Below are 16,992 nucleotides of genomic sequence, written 5' to 3'. Positions count from 1 at the left end.
TTTTTTAAAAAATGGCACATGAATTTCATATCTCATTATAATGAAATATTAGAAGGAATTTTGCTCTTGTGCAGCTGCAACCCTGTTTCAGACTTGTCAGTTTTACAATGTATGATGTGGATATTTTCACATCTGAAAGAATGTATGGAAGAGCAGGTTGCACGTGCTAAGAGTGTGAAAGAGTTATCCTTATTGGAAGAGGCATCTGTCGATCAGAACTTTGACATTTTATCATGTCAATAAGTGTGATTTTACTTGACTCATTATGTAAATTATACTGATCTAATGCATCACTGGTATGCCTAATACTAATCTTCCTTGCCATAAAAGACTGTAAAGTACATTTTCATTAAAGATAACTGATCAGGTAAAAGAGAAAAACAGCCACTGTTTCCAATCAGAGTATATTCAGTATGGAGAAGACCTGATACTAGCCTAGAAATATAAAATACAATAGTTTTGATATTCCTCAGCCTCCTGTGTTAAAGATCAGATATCTAATAGAATTTTTGTTTGCTTTAGTGCCTAATGGGGGCATGCTATTTTGAGTGTGGGGGTACTAAAATGCCTGCTACATGTGGGCAACCAATAATCTCTCTTGCTTTTTTGCTAGAGAAGGTGGAGACACTGACTCTAAATCATCTTTACCATCTTTGGTAGCTTATTACCCAAATCCAATATTTGCAAAACCACCTTCAGGAAAACAGGCAAAATAAAAGGAAAGAAACTTTTGCATGGAAGAGATCAGGAGCTACATTTTCAAAGTCATGTGTTGATGATTAAGCAGCACAACCTGCTAAGGTTAATGAAAATCATGTGTGTCACTGACCATTCCCTAGCATCCACCTCAGCAGGCGGGTTTAGAACTGATTCCTGGACTCTGCCTGACTTCTTTAATAGAACCCCCCAGCTAGGGCCACTAAAATGTGGTCTGTGGTTTGACTGAAGTTAAACCAAACTTTCTCTTGCTCACAACCCCCCGCCTCCAGCCTAGCCACGTCAGGGTGGTGGTAGGAACTGCTACATGTAGCTACCAGTTCACTGCTCAGTCAGCTACTTTGCACTCCTAGCTCCAAGTCAGTGGGCATTCTTGTAGCTTAAGGTGTCCTGGGAAAAACATGATCGGAGGGCATAGCCAGTTGTGTGCTGATGGAGTTAGAAATCCATGCCTTCTCTGGGCAAAGTCTTCCTTTGCTGACCTACTGCGTTCCCATGAAGGCACGGCCTGCACGGACCATCAAATGCTGAGCGCTTGATCATTTCAACGGTGCACATCCTCAGCAATGGCAATTTGTGTTGTGGTGCCCTCTCGCTGTGGTTCTGCTGCCGCGCTGCTCCTACTGTCTGCCTTGGAGCCTCTGGCCAGATGGGAGTCTCCTGCTTGCGCTGCAGACTGGGGAGAGGGGCATTGATGTCAAGGTGTTGCCTCCCCCCTGCTGTCCTCCACCAATGCCCCTCATCCCTACAGAGCCATGTGGCTGGGGCTTGGGAGAAAGATGAAGTTCCTGGCAGCTGCTGCTGTTTATGAACAAGCTGTCAGACTGGTGAGCACTGCTCTACTTAAAGTGGTAACAGACTGTCCCTCATATGGTCCCCCAAAACACACACACTCTCTGTCTCTTGCACATTTTACACACAAACACATATACTGTCTCCATCACACACACACACACACAAATATTGCCTCCGTTCCTCTCACACATATACCCACAACTCTCACTCTTTCACACACATGCACACACACACTGTCTTTCTCACAAATGCCTCCCAACACATACTTGTGGTGTTGTTATTGTGACTTCTTGGTACTTCCTGCATTGCGTATATATTCTCTGTAATTTTATTCTATGAAAAGGCTCTTATTTTAGTTTGTGAATGGTCCTGGCATTTCATAATTTAATTTCTTATGCTTAAATTAAATTCTTTGAGTAGTGAGTTCTAAGTCTAAGCTGTCCTGGCTGGAGGAGGTATCCCACAGTAACATTCTGTAAAATACATAGTAAACTTAGGTTTTTGTTTCTATGGGTAGTGCATATATGCACATTACCATGAGATTGGTGCATGTAACAAAATTCATTCTGCATGTGGATGGAAAATATTAGAGGGAACATTGTCTACATACCCACAGTTTCTTAGTGCAGCCAATATATCCATTCTACAAACAAACCACCTGCCAATGTCAATGCATCTTCCTTTGTAGTTCTCTCTCTCTCTGCTGAAATTAATGTGGTTGCATAGCTGTAACTGAGGACAACATTTAACTCTGAGCTCTCACCTTCTGTTACAGTTAACAATAGGGTCTAGCCTTGAGCTAATTAATGTGTTCTTATCATTACTTAAAGCCAAATGAATTGTCCCAAATCCTTGCTCCCACCAGCAAACTTGATCAAGAAATGAAGATTTGCCTTTTCATTTCTTTGTGGGTACATATAATTTTACCTAATCGTGTAAGAGATATTTTTAAAAACTAACATGTCAAGGTAAAGAAACCCAGAAAAATCATATGTTTGTACAGCATGTCTGAGTTGCAAATTCTGCCATGGTGTCCCTTCAATGTCTCTTAGGTGAGTTGAGGTGGAAAACAAAAGAATAAATAGAGGAACCTTAGAACAAGGAAATGTTATGAGCATTATAGGACGTACCCAGTCAGATCTTCAGCTTGTATTAAGTGCTCCATAGGGTCCACTGTGTTTAAAGGGACTGTATTTGATGCTTTCACCTGTGAGTAACTCTATGAGTCACAAAAAATATTCAGATCTGGCTATGTGACATTTCTAATAGTAAATATACACCAGACCTTGATTCTATGTCTGGGTGATATTCAATAGAATTTTAAGAGACGTTTCTCATTAGAACTTTGTGATCCAAAGTCAAAACTAAGTTCATAGTAACTAATATACTGTCAGTAAATCCTAACGTTATAAATTTAACCTACTTTTACAAATATGTTTATCATGTCTGCACACATTCAGCTCACAAGCTAGGATTCTGTTTGGATTATAGGGCAAGGTGGAACTAGACGCAAGATCAGTAAAAGCAATAAAAATTATCATGATGCTTTCTTTTAATCTCACTGATCTAATAGCTGCTGAAAGGGCAGATGAGTAAAATAGGTATTATATTTCAAGGAGAAATATTATAAAAGTCTAAATTGCATTCAAAGTATATTTTACTCCTAATAATTAGTACTGGGTGAATAGCTTTAAAAAATATGAACCTGCCCCAACTACATTGGTTCAGAACTAACTGATCTAATGCAGTTTTCCAAAGAATAATTGATATTATATAATCATAATTGCCAGTTTATGTCACAAAAGTGACACTTGACTCTTTCCTGCTAACTAGTTTAACATCATCAATTAAAACATCACTTGTGTAATGACATTTTAGTAACCAGTTTAACATAATAAATTATGACATCATCTTCTTTTATGGCATCAGGGTTGAAGAGAGAGTTTTTGAAAAAATAACATAATTAAAAGCTAACGTTTTCCATCATTTTGTGCTGACAAAAACCTGATGGGTTTCTAACCACTTGGTTGATAAGATTATTAGGGAGTATAGAAGAACTGAAAAGCCAGAAACAATATATTTGATGAAAATAAGACAAACGAATTGTTTCTATGTAATATAGAAGTACAGTACCTCTCTAGAGTAGTCGTGTGTCATATCCTCATTGCAAAACAATAGTGGAAATCATCTGAGAGCAGGAAAAAACAAAACATGGACTGAACAGTAAAACCCACTGAACTCAATTATAGTAAAACTCTACTTATGGAAAAATGGAAGGAAAGTTTGAGATTGTATCATTACATTTCAGTAACTGTTCTCTCCTCTTAGGGGACTGTACTTTTCAACATAATCTAGGTTGTATTTTCTCTTGTGGGTACTGAAGTTTAGCATTTTTTCCCAATCAAACCAGGTGGCACTATGAGTGCTGCTGCTGAAGAGTTTGGGCCCAGGCTTGCAAATAGAGCTACATATAGGTAGTTTTGCTTCATCATGGAGTCCTGATGGCATGAGGCAATTTCAGTGGGATTGTGCGTGAATTCAGGGTTGTGTGAGCAGATATGTTTGCCAGGGGCTAAATAGATGTAGTTTATATACATAGGGTTGGATTCTGAAGCACTTTGCTCCCATTGACATCAATGGGAGTTTGACACTGGATTTTAGTGGGGAGTAGAACTAGGTCAACAGTGAGCACTCTGAAAAACATCAATGGTAACTTTTTCTCATGGAATGGAGTAATTATCTAATTCATCTGTTTTGGAATCAGTGCAGTTCTGCATTTGGGATAACATCCATCATGTCCTTAGGCCCAGATCCTGCAAACACTTAGGCCCAGAGTTAACTTTAAGCATCTAAATAGTTCCATTGTAAACATGTGCTTAAAGTTAATCCCATGAGTGAATGTTCGAAGGGATGCCGTTTGCATCAGAGCCTTTGTGTGTCAAAAGGAAATAAATAAATTCCGATCATTAAATGAAATTGAGCAAGAGTTGTTTATTCATTCAGGCACACATTTCCCTGAAATTAATTAACCACCAGATTGCAAGAAAGAGCTTACGAAGTGCAGTTTAGCATGCTGCTTGTTCTTTAAGAAAGGGCCTGGTATTCCAGGAGACGCCAAGACCAACAGGTGATGTCTCAGCTGGTGTGATAACAGTTCGTAAATAACAGGTAAAATTTTTAAGCAAATCCATGTACATTGTCAGTTCAGATCTTACTGGTCTCTGGAGGATGCAAAGATTTACCTACCCTCTTTCCTCAATATTTCCAAAAGTTTTTTCACCATGAATATTTATGTCTATACCTTATTTATTGACTGAATTTCCACTCTGCTGAAATTATGCATCCCCATAGTATACCCATGAAAGGTGAGCAATCAGAGGTAAGGAAGAGATTTCATGACCTTTAGAAAAGAGCAACTGGCACTTTACAGAACAATTGCCCTAACGAGTCATCGAGGCAAGGTGCTGATGATGATACCGACTGAGAGACTAAGATCACAGATAGAAGAACATATAGCAGACGAGCAAGCAGGGTTCAGAAAAGATAGAAGTACCATACAACAGATATTGGCACTAAGACTGATAGCGGAAAAAGCTCAACGACAGAACAAGAACATATACACTTGCTTCGTCGATTCTCAAAAGACATTTGACAGTATAGATCAGAAAGTGACTTGTGCAGTGTTGGAGTCGTATGGAGTGGATAGCAGACTGATACGGTTGTTGAAGGGTATCGATGACAACGCGGAGGCAGCGGTGAGAACACGTGAGGAGTTGGGAAATTGGTTTAAAACAAGTAGAAGTATGAGACAAGGGCTACATCTACACTAGCCCGAAACTTCGAAATGGCCATGTAAATGGCCATTTTGAAGTTTACTAATGAAGCGCTGAAATACATATTCAGTGCCTCATTAGAATGCCGGCAGCCGCAGCACTTTGATATTGACACGGCTCGTCCAGATGGGGGTCCTTTTCAAAAGGACTCTAGCAACTTCGAAATCCCCTTATTCCTAACAGCAGATGGCCATTTCGAAGTTTTGCATGGCCATTTCAAAGTTTTGGGCTAGTGTAAACATGGCCAAGGAGATCCAATATCACCAAGTATCTTCATCGCACATGTGGAGAGAGCGATGGACAAGATCAAGGAAGAGGTAGAAGTATATCTGTGCATGGGAAAATAATTAAAAACTGGAGGCTCGCAGATAATATAGTTATCATTGAGGAAGATGAGGAGAAGCTAGTGAAAACGGTGCAGGTGTTAAATGAAAAAGGGAAGTGGTATGGACTGATTATGAACATCAATAAAACAAAAACAATGGTATTTGGAGATAAGGAAATAGGAAGAAAGATCAGTGTTGATGGTATTGAACTAGCAAAAGTAGAGAAGTTCACATATCTGGGGAGCAACATAACATATGATCTTGACTGTAAGAAGGAAATAGCAACTAGAATAGCGAAAGCAAGAGAGAGTTTGAAGGCAATGGATAAGATCTGGAAAAGCAAAGTGATTAGCTTAAGAATGAAGCTGAGCATCTCGAAAATGTGTGCATTTAGCAGCACATTGTACGGATGTGAGACATGGGTGATAACAAAAGATTAGAAGAGAAGAATATTGGCGTTCGAAAGGAGTTCTTATAGAAAGATTCTGAGAATAGGATGGATGCTGAAGGTCACCAATGAGGAATTATGTAGAAAGATAAATCCAAAAGAGAACCTGCTGCAGAAGGTTATAAAACAGAAGCTACAACTATTTGGGCATATTTTCAGAATAAAGGATAAATGAAAAATCAAGACCCGGGTATTTGGCATAATGGATGGTTCGAATAGGAGAGGCAGACCCCACAGAGAATCAGTACATGATATAGTAGATTCGTGCAGAGCTAGTCTACAGGAACTAAGCCACTCTGGACTGGACAAGGAAAGATGGAAGGAAATAGTGAGAGAGGCATCAGACACCAACGGGCACTGAGCCCCCGCTTATTGATGAGGATGATGAACTGGCACAAAGGAAAACTATTTGTGAGGTTTCATGTGTGCATTGGTGGGTCATAATTACCAAACATTTCTGTCTCTGAAACAACAAGCTTTGTGTAGATACAGATCTAAATCACTGTAGCTCTGATTTTTTCCCCCAGATTGACTATGCCCAATGCTACTCTTGCATAGAACATAATTTTTACAACAGGAACAAATGTTATACATCATATACTTCTACTTATATGCATGGACTTAGTATCACAGTTGCCATCTTGGAAGTGATTTGTAAATTTTAAAGGCGATTATAACGAATATGTTTCATTGGAGAAGGTGCTTTGACTAAAGAGGTTAGCTACCCATGCCCTTGTATACGCAGGTGAGAGATGATTCACACATTATGTTATGGAAATCCTGTTTAATATTGAATTCTCTAGGACTCATGGCTGAGAAACATAGAAATCCAATCCACAGCTGCTTTTTCTTAAAACTGAAATTTTGGCACAAGCTTTAATACCTTACAAAAATGTGCATTTTTAGAAGTTGTTTCACTTCCTATTTGCTCTCTACAAAACTCCCTTCAAGTTTGGAGAGTTCTTTTATTTAATCTTACAATTTCTCCAGAACTTTCACTGGATTTTACAAGCCAAGCTGCTCTCTATTACAAACCTGGAAGAAATAAGTTGATGTGGGCAAAACATGCAGTACAATGAATACATGGAATTAGACATTGCTGACGCTAAGATTTAAAGCAGCAATTGATTTAATGGTGAAACAATTAGGAAAGAAACCTCTGTAAAATAGAGGAGTAAAGATGGGTTTAGAGGCAGACAGGCAAGCCAGAATGCCTGATTCACTGGCCCAGATCCTGAGTGCCCCATCAATACAAATCATCTCCCTGAAATCAGTGGGAGAAATCCTGCTGAAGTCAATGGGAGTTCTGCCATTTTGTCAATGAGAGGACTCCTGAGAATAACGCAAGGAAGATTTGGCAGACCATGTGATGCTGGGCAGGTGACTTGATATATTTTTGCCTCAGTCTACCCTTGTGTAAAATTACTTCTCACCATCTCATGCACTGAGTGAGCCAGGGATCATGTAAAACCAAGAATATGTGGCCACCATAATACATTCACACACTGGGGTAAAATGAAAGTTGCTCTGCCAACTTTCATTCTGGCATACCCTAGTTCATGGGTGCTTGCCTTGGCTTCCATAACAGTTTTATAGCATGGTACTTATGTAAGTTACAATACTAAGGTACAATGCATAACAAAGAAATCCCTACTGGAATGCTGTTACAATTGAAGTGCATAAAATAAAAGACACAACAAACACGGGAAGCACAGTTCAGCACAGTAATAGCTAGACAGGCATGGGCAAATACCTAGAGTTACCATATAAAAATGGACACCCCTGAGAGTGTATCTGTATCAGTATTTACCAAATCACATTGTATTAATGTGTTGTAGAATATATTGTACATTAATACTGTGTGAGTTGGTAGATACTGATACAGATATTCTCTCTCTCAGGGGGTGTCCTCTTTTATGAAAAGTCAAATATAGTAAACCCTGAAATACTGGCCCACAAGCCATATCTACTTCAAGTCGGTTAGTTCCTGGAAAGCCCCTACCTCTATATTTGCCTGCGTTATCAGCAAGTATGGGATGAAAGCAGCTGTCATTGTCCGTGGATCGCAATTCACAGCCAACAGGAGGACCTGGAAGTGGTGTCCCAGTCTGCTCCCTTTCCTGCCACTCCCATTGGCTGTGAATTGTGACCTGCAGCCAGTGAGAGCTGCAGTTACCCGATACTTGTGGAGGAGCAGGTAAATATAGCAATGGTATCCACCGGGGACTAACCCTAGCAGGCCGCTGCTTTTTTATTGCATACCCCTGAGCTCAGAAGGGTTGTTCAATCAGCAAAGCAGCAGTCACAGCACTTCAGCTACCTAAATATTTTCACATTTTTATATAGAAATTATATCTAATGGTGTTAGACACCCCGAAAAAGATCAGGGCTTTATTGTGCTAGGCTTTCTACAAACAATGAGTAAGAGACAGTCAGTACCCCAAAAGGTCTTACAAACTAACTATATAAGGCAGAGAGAGGGAGCATTACCTAATTTCTATATTTCATGGGGCTCAGACACCTAAACTGTGTCTACACATGTCAGATCTTCTGGAAGTGGATCTTCTGGAAGGTCTGTTCAGGAAGATCATCTTCCGGAAGATCATACACAAAGCAGCATCCAAAAGATCTGCCCAGTCTTCTAGAAGATCGCGCCACACATGCATGGACACTATTCCAGAAGACCAGGGCAGGAAATGCCTCAGACAGCGGTGCCAGGATGGAGAGAACTTCCGGGGCACCCGCCACACAGCCTGTTAAAGGCCGCCCCCCCAAAAGTCCCGCCCTGCACTAGCTGCTGAGGCCTGTCGTGCTGCTTCCAGCATAGCTCACTGTCCCACTGCTCTCACTATAGTCCATGTGCTGGCCATGGACACTGAGGTCCTTCAGCAGCACAAGCTCGCCCTGACAAGGGTGCTGGGGAGCTCCCTAGCCACCCCCCTCAGCCTGCTGCATGAATGCAGCATGTGTACCAGGGGTTCTGATCCACCCGTGGCCCTGGCAAGGTCCCAACAGCCCGTCCGCCACGTGTGGACCCATGCCACCAGCAGCAACCGGTGGGACCGGGTGGTCATGGCACAGTGGGATGATGAACAGTGGCAGCAGAACCTGTGCATACAGAAGGGCACATTCTGTGAGATCTGTGCCTGGCTGTCCCTCCTGCTTTGCCACCAGGACGCGGGGATGTGGCCAGCCCTCCAAGTGAAGAAGCGCCTAGCCATCGCTAGCTGGAAGTTGGCCACCCCGGATAGCTACCACTCCATGGGGCAGCAATTCAGGGTGGGTAAGTCCACCATTGGGGCTGTTTTACTGGAGGTAAGCCAAACACAGGGCCCCAGCCTGGCTTGGGGAGCAGAAAGGGGAGTGTCAGGCAATCAGGACCCTTGGGACCCAGAAGGGAGCCCAAATACAGAGGCTAGAGGCCCCGCCACAGGGGACCCCAATGCCCCACCCATACACAAGGCTGATCCTGGAGGGTACCCTACCTGGGGGCGGGGCATAGGGATGGCAGCCATATCCCCATCAGGGCCTGGTAGACAACCTGGCAAACCCCCTGCAGCTGTGACTGCTACACCCCTACATGGGGCACCTGACCCCATCCCAGGAGCTCTTCAGTGCCGAGCTGGGACATGCCTGGAACTCAGTGGAGCGTGCCTTCAGGCACCTAAAGGCAAGGTTCAGATGCCTCCTCATGTGCCTCATTGTGGGGGGTGGAAAATGTCCCGCAGCTCATGGCTGCCTGCTGCGCTCTCCACAGCCTCATCGAGACATGTGAGGGGACACAGCAACATGGTGGGCTGGCCCTGCCACCTCAGGAGTATGAGCAGCCACCCACAGCCCCCAACCAGCAGCTCTACTGGGACGGGGTTCGCATTCGGGAGGCTCACTGGGAGATCTTCACCCACAGAGACCTCTGAGCTGGGTGACCAACACAGGTCCTCCTCCACCCCCCAATAAACGGGCACAGAGGTGCCAACCAAAACTGTATTAGGTAAATAACAAATTATAGTAATGTATATATAAAAAAATATAACTGCTTTGCTATAACACAAGGGAGTGGGATCAACTATTTGCAAGGGTGGGGCATCTGGGCAGCGGGGCTGTAATAACTGGGTGTGGAAGGGGATGAGGGGAAGGGGCCCGTACTGGAAGGATGGGGTGGAGGGCCATGCACTGACATGTCCATGGCTGCCTCCCCCACCCCAGGTGTCTGGTCTCTGTTGGGGCTCTGATGGGGCAGGGAGCATGGGGAGGTGGTGGTGGGCAGCCAATGGCATGTCCTTGGTGAGGGGGCTAGGGAGAAGCTTCCCAGGGCAGGGGACCTGCCATGGGGCCTGCCATGGCCAGGATCCAGGCTCCCAGGGCTCAAATGGCTCGTGCAGGAAGATTCCATGGAAGGAGAGTAGTTAGGGCCCCAGGGCCTGGAATGGATCAGGCCTCAGGGGCAGAAGGGTGCAAGAGGGCAGCTGGGGTGCACAGGGAGGAGGGGGCAGTGGGGGCAGTGGGAGGAGAGGTGGCGGGGGAGCAGGGGGAAGTGCCATGAGGGCCCAACACACCTGGTGGAGCATCCCCATCACCTCCACCCACATGTCCTGGTGCCACTGCAGGTCCTCTGCCTCCAGTGCCAGGCACCTCTCCACCACATCTTTTTGATGGTGGAGGGCTGCTGCGCACGCCACTGCCTCCTCTGCCAGGCTCTGGTGTTGGACCCTCTGCACTTGCCAGGCTGCAGCCACATGCAAGGGTTGTGCCCCATCCAGGGGACTGCCTGCATCTCCAGCCTGGATGCGGCCAGCTAGCCCTGGATTCCTCCAGCACCTGTCCCATCCCTGGGATAGAGCTGCTGTAAGACAAGGGGAGGGGAGGAAAGAGGGGTTAAGGCCCCCTCCAGGCCCTGTGTGGCAGTCCCCTATTCCTCCTGGGCATCTCCCCCTGGGACAGACCTAGGATGCCTTTGTAGCGCAGGCCATGGCCCTGGCACAATGGCATGGGCAGCCCCTCACATTGGGGATGCTGCCGCCTGTGAAGGGCCCCACTCAGGAATGGGGCGCCGGGCAAGAGGGATGTGGTTGAGCACAGAGGGCCCTGTGCCCAGAACATGGGTAGTCTGGTTGTGGTTGTGCACCCTGGGTTCCCCCCTGCATGGACCTGCGCGTGCAGGGACTCCTGCAGGGGGAGGGGTGCATGCAAGGTATCCAGCAGCTTTCCTGAAGCCCCAGGGTGCACTTTGGTGTGGGGCATCGGGGGACATGGTAGGGGAGCCTGCATGTGCCCCCACCGGAGGATGCCCCATGCTGCGCCCTTACCTGGCATGACCTCATATAGGTCTGGGGATGCCCAGTTGGATGTCACCCAACTGATTGGCCCCAAGGCCACGGCTATCACCAGGGACCCTGTGGGAGAGGAGTCATTCGAAGGTCCCTGGGGCTGGCTGGTGGGTTTGCCCTCCTCCCCAGCCTCTTCAGAGGAGCCCCCATCATCCCCCGCCAGTGTGGCGGGGTGTCCATGGCTTCCATATCCATGGCATGGAGAGGTGTCATTGCCCACCAGGGTGTCCCGCAGCTTCCTATGACAGGGATATCTGGCTGAGTTGGCCCTGGAGCAATGCCTGCTGTTCCTGGCCTGCACATATCCCTGGCACAATTCTTTCATCTTGCCTCAGACCTGGTCTGCGGTCCAGGCTGGATGGCCATGGGTGGCCAGGGCTGTGGCCAGGTGGGTGCAGGCAGGGTTGTTTTGCTGGTACCCCAGCATGTCCCTCAGGAAGTCTTCCTCACACCAGAGTGTGAGGAGGTCTCACAGCTCTGGCTCTGTCCAGGCAGGGGCTTTCTTCTTCCGGGACTGCTCCCCCTCTAGGCTGCCATCCTCCAACTCCCCAGAGCTGCCCTGGGGGGGTGCGGGGGGGCTGGCTGGTGGCCATCCAGCTGCTGGCTGTCAATTCTGGGGTGGCAGTAGGCTGGGTGCTGCAGCCCAGCACATGCTGCCAGCCTCACAGGCCCTGCTTCCTGCTCTGAGGTTTCTATGTCCTTGCAGCTTTAACTGCTGCTGGAAGCAGACACCGTATAGCCCCCAGGGGCTTGCTAGAGTGTCCCCAGGCTCCAGTGGGGAGCTGCCAAGGCTGACTGTAAGAGTCCACACGTGCTTTCTTTTGGAAGAATCTTCCGGAAGAAGGCATTATACCCCTTATGGAACTGGCGTTAGGGATCTGGAAGAAGTGTTGTGTTCTTCCAGATTCCTTCCGGAAGAGAAACTTACACATGTGCATCTGATGAAGTGAGTCTGTGTTCACGAAAGCTCATGCTCAAAACTTTTCTGTTAGTCTATAAGGTGCCACAGGACCCTTCGTTGCTGTTACAGATCCAGACTAACACGGCTACCCCTCCAATACTTTACACATGTTGACGCTCCCCAGATCTTCCAGAAGAAGCCGGTGTTCTTCCAGAAGACCTGACATGTAGACACAGCCCAAGAGAGTAAGATTTTTACCAAGGATCCCAAAGGAAGTCCATGGAGGAACTACAAATTGTACCTAGTTCTCCTGGCATGTGGGCAGCTCCTTAGCGATTATAACACCCCACCTCCCTAGCTTCCTTTTCCTGTTGAAGGGAACTCTGCAAGCTTCCCTGTGTATGGAAGGCATCTCAAGAAATGGTATTACAAAGCCTGATTACTCATAGTAAAACATGGATATGAATTTTCAGTCATGTGTCCCTGTGGTTTACATTTGTAAAAGAGCTTGGATTTCTTGGAAAGGATTTAAATTAATCTGGGCTAGAAGGGATACTGGCTTAGTTTGTAAATGGCAAACTGTTCTATACCTGACATTCTTGTCTTAAATTATATTAAATTAGCTACCTAACTCACTACTAGGCATAAATTCTATGTACTGGCACAGATACTCTGCTGATGTTAAAATAATAATAAAGGTTTGGGGGAATGTATTAGTTTAAAGGACCTGTGTACAGTAAGGGCTAAATTAGGGGTCTGGAGGACAAGATGATGGACACACCTTTGATCTCTGAGCACATCAGATATTGGTTGTGTTTTAGCATAGGGAATAATATGCCTTGTTGCTGGGGCAAGCAAACTGGGTACGAACTTTTTTGATACCACTAGAGATTTATAGGAAGCTCCACCCTCAAGAACTACATGCTGATGTTGCCAAGGCTCTTGCCACACCCAGGCAGATGTCCTCTGGACATGGGCCCTGCAAGGGAGCCTGACTGTCCTTTTCCCCTTCTGCCTCCCACATGCACTGTGTGGCAGAGGAGGCTCCTGGCTCCTGCTAGTGCACTCAGGTGGCTAGCCAGCAATATGTGCTCCTGGAGGCCAGCTATACTCTGTCCCTAAGCACACACTGTCCGCTTTTGGAATTGGAACCATGACATGTCTGATGAAACTCAGCTGATTAGGCCCAAAGGTGTTGAGGGCTGACTCAGATCCCTGCTGGAGCTGATTTTTGATTCACTCTCCAGAGGAGATGAAGGTATAGAGTGACAGGCAATTTTGCAGAAACCCATGCAGAAGCTACCAACATTACTGACCTTAGCCTGTGATTTGCATGTGCTTTGCCATGTGGCAACATACACTGCACATTTATTTGAAGAACTACGTCACTGGCTAGGGATGACTGAAAAGGTAAAAATCTTTTGCTTCAGCCTCAAATTGAGTCAACATCCTGCATCTGGTTAGGCTCCAAAATGAAGGAGAGGCACAGGATCTTCTGTCATCAGTGTTGATGTCTTTGGATTTTTCTGCTAAGGTTGTCTTTGGATTTTCTGCTAAGGCCCTGACCCAGCTTCTGCTAAGGCCATTGCATGGATCATCACTATGGCATTATTTTTCTGTTTTTCATCTTCTCTGTCTTTTGGGAGGGCCATGAAATTGGGGAGGTATTGTTTTGTCAATGGCACTAGCAAAAGATATTATTTTCCTCTGTTTCAGCTTGGCTTAGGGTTTTCCCCCCATGCCGTTTTATTATTCTTATAATTAGACTCACATATTTCCTGCTCTCTTTACGCTGCTTAAATACACTACCTTCAAACATGATAACACCGAAAAATGTACTTGTTTCTTTCTAACTCATATCTGAAAAAGAGCCAGCAGTATAGTGCTGCCCTAATGATTACTGATTTTGCTGCTTAAACTTCTTTTGTCTTAATATTTCCTTGTTTTTCTCCAGCTCTCCAAGCTACATTAACTCCTCACTCGCTGAACAATCCCACTTATGAGACCATGTGTCACTGAGCACATCCCCCCTGCACACCTACCCTTAATGCCTTGATTCTCCAATGTGGTTGTTTGCCTCAATTTCTAGGTGTTCCCTAAAGGGACTTCATTTGTAGAAGGCATTACAGATTCACAGTCTGACAATCTTGGCCATATAGTATATTTTACAGAGGGCCATTTCCTGGGTGAAGGTTGTTCTTCTAATTCAGGAGTGATGAGGAAATTTTTCCAGACTGAAGAATTTTACAGAAATGGATTAACATTTTAAAAATATTTTGCCATGAATTGTTATAAAAACCATTACAGAAAGTCTGAGTTCAGTGAAAATTGGGTTCTTCAGTGAATCCTTCAAGTTGTACACTCAATCAGGGCTTGCATACTTCTCAAACCAGATTTTTTCTAAAGACACAACTATTTTGAAATACATAATCTGCACGCATAACACTTATTTTAAAATAGCACCTATTTCAAAATAGATAATTCAAAAGAAGTGGGCCGTGTCTACACTGCCCCTCTTTCGGAAGGGGCATATAAATGCAGCAGTTCGAAACTGCTAATGAGACATTGATATGAATATTCAGCACTTCGTTTGCATAATGGCCACCACTTGCCACATCAAAAGTGCTGCTTTCAAAATGCAAACTAGCCATGTAGATGGGGTTCCTTCACAAGGAAGCCCCACTTTTGAAACCGCCCTTTTTCCCAATTTTTTTCAGGAAGTAGGGTGCTTTCAAAAGCGGGGCTTCCTTTTGAAGGAACCCCATCCACACAGCTATTCTGCATTTAAAAAGTAGCGCTTTCAACGTGTCGAGTGGCCAACATTATGCAAATGAGACACTGAATATTCATATTGGCACCTTATTAGCATTTTTGATTCACTGCATTTACGTAATCCTTCCAAAAGGAAGGGGCAGTGTAGACACGGCCATGATGTTAAAACAGGGAATAGCGCTTATTTCGAAATAGCTGTTTCTAAGTAAGTGCTAGTTCGTGTCTTAGGAGCACCTATTTCAAAATATCTATTCAAAACCTCATGCAATGAGGCTTGCCAATTTTGAAATAAGGCACCCACTATTTTGAATTCAGACGCCAGTATATGGGTATTGTAGGTGCCAGCAAAGCTATTTCAACTTAACAGCTGTAACTGCAAAATAACTTTGCTGTGCGGCCATAACCTAGAGACTTGCCTACCACTGTCTGGATTTGAGGATTCTAGCCTCAAAGTATTTCCATAGCTGTCAAGATGGCAGAGCCCAGAGCTCCCATTGTAAAGTGCTTTGTAGCTAACTGCAGTGCCTGAGCTTTACATACTCTCATTCAGCTTCCTCAAGTAGGCATCGTAATTGCAGGCTTAACCATGGCAAGCCAATGTGCCCACATTTTGATGCTCTTTTGATGAGACTACTCCTCTTAAAGGACATATTTTAAAGCGTTCGTTCAGAGAAATACCTAATTCTTACAATTTGGGGTTCAGTTCCTTTCAAAGTCTCTGTTCCTAACAGGACATTTGATATTCAGAGGCACAGGGAGGGAATCTCTTTTCTGTGTCCCTCTTCTGTATTGTCAAAAAAAAAGTACAGGTGGTCCCTGACTTACGAACACATCCACTTATGACCATTCATACTTATGATCAACCTCCAGCTCACCCCCCCACACACTCCGTGTGCCCCAGCTACATGCCTGAGTCTCCCCACCTACCCCCATGGACCCAGCGCCATCTCCTGTGCCCCAACCCCACTGCACACCTGGGCCTCGACCCCCCACAGCCCCTACCCCCACAGACGCAGACCTGGACCCACCCCCACCAACCCCTATGTGGTCCCAGATCACACCCCCGCATGGCTGGCTAAGCACATGTGGGGCTCCAACCTGGCCCCCGCAAGCACCCTGCCCCAGTGCACCCCTGTTCAGCCCCTCACCCACCTGGCTCAACCCCCCTCCACATGACCCTAGCTCACCCCCATGCATGGGGCTCCAACTTCAACTCATGCCTGGGACTCTGGCTCCCAGCCCCTGGCAGGGATCCAACCCCTGTCCACTCAACCATCCCACCCCGTGCACCTCCTGTTCAACCACCCCTGCCCAGCTCAACCCCTTCCTCCCACAGTCCCAGCTCACCCCATACCCCGCACTTGGGGCTCCAGCTGTCAGCCGCCAATGGCGTGCGCAGGGGCTCTATCCCCCTGCCAGCTCAAACCTCCACCACCCCAGTTCACCCCTGTTCAATCCTCCTCCACCTGGCTCAACCCCCCTGTCCCCAGCTGACCCTGCCCCACCGGCACATGCTGGGCCGTCAGCCGCCAGCACATGCAGGGCTCCAGCTGTCAGCCACTGTAGGCGCATGAGGCTCTACCCCCCTGCCCCAGCTAGTCCCCCTGTACTGGTTCACCCTGTTCAACCCCTCCCAATCCCCCATGGCCCCAGCTCACACTCCCCTGCACATGAGGCTCTGGCTTCAACCTGTGCCTGGGGCTCCCAACAGCTGGTGTGTGGCGCTCCCACTCCAACCCTCCTACCCACCACCCCAACAGCCCTGGCTCTAACCCCCTGGCAGGGCTCAACCTCTGCTCCAACCCCCTGCTGCCCAGGTGCAACCTCCTATAAGCCCTAGATCAACTGCATGCTCCCACCACCCCTGCCGCCC

General features: G+C 46.1%; 1 long non-coding RNA gene across 2 annotated transcripts in view; it reads right to left on the bottom strand.

Annotated features, from left to right (window-relative positions):
• The window catches only part of LOC142010207 (uncharacterized), a 188,307-nt gene that overhangs the window by 147,278 nt on the left and 24,037 nt on the right, over positions 1-16,992 (bottom strand). Inside the window, exon 2 of one of the 2 annotated variants that reach the window (XR_012644725.1) lies at positions 3,646-3,700. The exons of the other annotated variant lie outside the window; for it this stretch is intronic. This is a non-coding gene — a long non-coding RNA (uncharacterized LOC142010207). The remainder of the gene's footprint in view (positions 1-3,645; positions 3,701-16,992) is intronic. 2 annotated transcript variants of the gene reach the window in all.

This window comes from Carettochelys insculpta, chromosome 3 (genome assembly GCF_033958435.1).
Source record: "Carettochelys insculpta isolate YL-2023 chromosome 3, ASM3395843v1, whole genome shotgun sequence".
NCBI classification, from domain to species: Eukaryota; Metazoa; Chordata; order Testudines; family Carettochelyidae; genus Carettochelys; species Carettochelys insculpta.
Note: the sequence above shows the minus strand (reverse complement) of the source record. Positions and strands in the feature narration are given on the sequence as shown.